Source organism: Lynx canadensis, chromosome B3 (genome assembly GCF_007474595.2).
Source record: "Lynx canadensis isolate LIC74 chromosome B3, mLynCan4.pri.v2, whole genome shotgun sequence".
Classification (NCBI taxonomy): Eukaryota; Metazoa; Chordata; class Mammalia; order Carnivora; family Felidae; genus Lynx; species Lynx canadensis.
The window spans coordinates 44,259,160-44,263,741 of NC_044308.2; the positions used below are offsets into that span (position 1 = coordinate 44,259,160).

The 4,582-nt window shown below is 42.2% G+C and overlaps 1 pseudogene; it reads left to right on the top strand.

The window, feature by feature from the left end:
- The first annotated feature begins 339 nt into the window (after positions 1–339).
- LOC115517132 lies at positions 340–958 on the top strand (annotated as a pseudogene).
- The last annotated feature ends 3,624 nt before the right edge of the window (positions 959–4,582 follow it).

A 4,582-nucleotide genomic window follows, 5' to 3' on the forward strand; every position in this document is an offset into this window, starting at 1 on the left:
TGCCTAGTTCATGTTTATTAGTAATATTTGCCATTCATTTATTCTGCCAACGTTATTGATCATTAGTATATGTCAGGCACTGGGACTTATTAAGATCACTAAAACAGAGTTCTTAGGACCTCAAATTCTGGTGAGGGAGAAAGTTCTGTTAACTGGCAGTAAGGATACTAAATTACTAAGATATTTAACAATGCAGTGGTTGAAACAGAGAACTCTGAGGGCATGGAGGAGAGACATTTCAACTTGTTCTCAGGGTCTCAGGGAAGCCTTCTTAGAGGAAGTGGGAGTGAGTGTTGCAGTAAAAAGGTAGGTGTCATTAAAAAGGGAGCTGAGCTTGGGTGGCGGTGAGCGTGGAGAGTGCGCCATGAAGGCGTTGGGCACACTGCGAGAGTACACGGTGGTGGGGTACTGCCTGCCTACACTCAAATGCTGCACTCCTTCTCTCTATCACATGTGAATCTTTGCACCTAATCATGTTGTTGCTAAGTCCTGCTTCTGGTACTTTTTGTCTCCGCTGAAGAAGCTGAAGAAATCTTGAGGGGAAATTGTCTTCTGTGGACAGGTGTTCTAGAAATCCCCTTTGGCATCTGGCTGCATTATGACTCCCTCAGTGGCATCCACAACACATACTGGGAGTACCCAGACCTGACCCCTGCAGGCACTGTTACCTGGTGCTGCCAAGATGGGGCACCTGGCACTGCCCACTGGGCAGTCTCCATCCAGATCATGAAGATGGAAGAGATTATAGCCAGCAAGTGCTGCCAGCTAGCAGTCAAGCAGTTTGATGACAGTAAGATTAAGTTCCTACAGCCCCACGTGGGTCCTACGTTGCCAGCACAAGCTATGCTTCACCACCAAGAGGCCCAACACCTTCTTTTAGATGCAGAGCCTCCCTGTCCCCAGGTCTGCCCAAATAAACTTCTTGGGAAAACCAAACGAAACCAAAATAAAACAAAAAGGAGTCTGTTTTTAGATAGAGGTAAAGGGAAAGAGATTCCTTTCTTCTCTGGGCCCCTTTAAAACACTTGAAATACTTTTGAGTAAGCCCACCAAAGATTTTGAGGTATGTATGTACATGTGTTCCCTAGGATCCAAAAAACCACATTCCCAAATGTAAAAATGGAGTTTTAATTTGCACGATGTGGGCATAGGGGAGCAGGAGGAATACCAGGTTTGGAGAAGAAAATTATGAGTTTAGTTTGGGATGTGTTGAATTGAGATGTTTGTAGGAAGTTCAGGTGAAGATACACAGGCATTGGGCTAAAGAGTGGTCATCTGGAGTTCAAGAATGAAACCAGATTAAAGATAGAAATTTAGGAATCCTCATCATTCCAGGAGACCGTGAAATCAGCGTGCAAGTAGACAGATGAGAAGGCCGAAATTGGAGTCCTGAAAAATACCATTGTTGAGAGGACAAGGAGAGAGAAGGTGCCTTCAGAGGGACTCCTCAAAGAGGAAGGAAGAAAATAAATGGAGTGTGATGTCATAAAATCCTAAGGAACAGAACATTTCAAGAAAAGAGAGGGTTCAGGGTGCCTGGGTGCTTCAGTCAGTTAAGCATCAAACTCTTAATTTCAGCTCAGCTCATGATCTCATGGTCATGAGATTGAGCCCTGCGTTGGACTCCATGCTGAGCGTTGAGACTGCTTAAGATTCTCTCTCCCTCTGTCCCTCCCTGATGTGTGCACGTTCTTTATCTCTCTCTTTAAAAAAAAATAGTCTAACATGCTGTCAAGTTTATAATTTTCAGTGACACATCACATTGGATTTGGCATCAGAGAAGCATTGTCAGCCTTTCTCAGAGCAATTTCAGTGTGTGTGTATGTGTGTGTCAGACTCTCAACTGTAGTAGTGGAAGAATGAATCGAAGTGTACGAGTTGGAGATCACCTTTTATGAGTTGGCCTTTGAAAAATGATAGAGCACTTTTTCTATCAGTTTCTCTGAAGAAGAAGGAGAGATGTAGGAGAGTAGATGGAGAGGGACGCAGTGTTGAGGGAGGAGGTTTTAAGATGGAAGAAGGCCTTAAGATGCTGATTGGTGTGTCTATTGGTAGGGAAGAGGCAACCAGTTGAGCAGGTCTCTAAGGTTCAGGAAGGGTGGTGGAGTCCTGGGCAGAGATGAATTCACCTAAGCAAGAGAAGGAATCCTCTTCTCTTTGGACGGGGAGTACTGAAGAATGGCTGAAGACTAGGATGAATAGTAGGAATTAAGACCCCAGGGTAGTTTTCTGAGTGCTAACCATGTGTCAGGCACTGTGCCATTCACATACATAAAGGAATTATTATAATCACCATTCTGTAGGTGGGGAAAGAGAGGCTCAAAGAAGTCCAGTTAGTGTCCCAAGGCCAGAGTTGGTGTATAGAACTGGGATTTAGAGGCAGTCTAGCTCCAGAGCCTACTCTATGAATACATGTTCTGCTTTATGAGGGAGGCCAGACTAGTGACTCAGGCAAGAATTAAGAAGCTTCGGGAAGTTGTGTCAATAGCTCTGACTTGGATTTCCTTTGTTGCCCTGGTTTGTCCTTCCTCAAGCTGACTATCTCTTTCTACCTAATGAAAATTCACTATGGTCCTTGGAGGTCAAGTAATGTCTATATTTTGATAGTGTGAATATTAGTTACCTCTTCATCCACTATATTTATGTTCTCTGTTATTTTGTGTAGTAGTCAATGTTTTTCAAACTGGAGTTTCCATGTAAATTTTAGGGAGTCTATGTCTTAAGGAATTTACATTTTTTGTTTTCCAGAAAATCTTAGGAAATATTAATATAATTATACTTTGAGTCACTGGGATGATCATTTTGTAACTAGCTCTTTTCTCACAACGTCAGAACCCATGTTGCATTTGTATGTATAATTGTGTTGGCAGGAAGAACCCAAGTATGTTTATTGATTTGGACTAGTGAGAACAGACTGGAAGCTTAAGGTGTAACTAATTTATCCATACCAAGTGAAAGGCAAATGATTTCACTTAGCAAATATTTCGTAGTTGGTGCTATGGAGAAAATAGATACAGGAAGAAACTAGAATATCAGTCATGCTTTCAGGGAGAGATTACATCTTATTTGAGAAAATCAGACTAATCTAAATGAAACCATTTGACACAGATTTTTAGGGCATAAGTGGGTAAGGTAAAAAAGTGGCAAAAATATGAAGAAAAAAAGAAAAAAAATTTTCTGCCTGAGACCCTGGCCTAGCACTAACAGCCCTGCCTCAGCATGAATGGCCCATTATCTCCACACAACAGTGTTCTAATGGCTCATATTGGGGAGTTGGGAGAGTCAGGTACTACACCCATTCCTTATCCTGTTAACCCTTGCCCCTCATTATCCAGTGGGGTAGCAAATGCTGCTAGCTTGAACCCCTTGGAAAAAGATAGAAAACTGTCATCAGCTAAGAAGTGGTTAGTAACTATCCGTTAAAGCTCTTGCTATTCTGAAAAAAAAAGTTTATATGCTTTCATGTTCAGTGTGCCTTAGTGAACATGTTACTTTCCCATGACCATAACCAATGCTGGAGTACATGGGGAATAAAAGTGAACAGAATTGTGAAGGGAGGCAGGGCAAGAGGAAAGACACCTTTTTCTACCAGCAGAGGTTTTAGGAAGAAAGAATTTAATGAAAGAATTTAAAAAATTTCTTTAGAAAGAAAAAAATGGCTTAGACTTGAAGACAAGTGATACATTCTATTCCTTTCAAAACCCACTACCTACGTCATCACCAAATTCACTATTGGTGCCAGTAGGTAGGTTGAGCCTGTGGAGTAGAATGGAAGGTGATTGGGTCTGTAGTCCCAGCTATACTCCTATCCCAGAAGGGGTGAAGAGAAGAGGGCATTAGCTGGGATGCAGGTAATGGGGAAAAACAGTAAGGAGAACGTCACTTGGGCTACTAAGGACAGTCATGCTGTCCTGCTCTCTCAGGGGCCTGACAAAGTCTCTAAATCTGACCTGAGCAGCAACTCCTTGCACCTTAGAGGGATCAGGGCTGATAAGTTGGGCAGAGGAAGGTCTGGTGGGAAAAAGGGGCTGCAGAGTCCCCATCTTTTACACATTTGATGAGGCACCACCATATATGTGTTGTCAGTATAGGATCAGAGGCATGTTTGAGTTAGCACCACTGTGAGATTCTTCATAGTGCAGACTGCGTTGCTCAGCTTTTCAAGCACCAAACTCACTTCATTTTTCCAGGAGGGATGAGGCTGAGAAATCAATTCACGTGCACAAATTTCAAAGGAGACCGATGCTCAAACTGTAGTGATGATGTATCAACAGTGAGAGAGAGTGACTGGCATCAGCTTTGCATACCAGGCACACTCTGCTTTATGTTTGTACACTCAGGAGGTTATATTACAGGTTAGAAAGTTGCTAGATGAGTCCCAAGTTTGAGTAGGGGAATTGAACATTCTTGTGCAATAGCTCAAATCACTCTTTTCCAGTCTAAGGATATATGAGTCATAGGAGTCAGTATTGGTTACCTAGACTTAGAGCACAATCTTGTGGACAATAATTTTACTGTAAACTAGAAGCTTTTATCATTTCTTCTTTTCATTGAGATATACTTGCCATATAACTTTGTATTT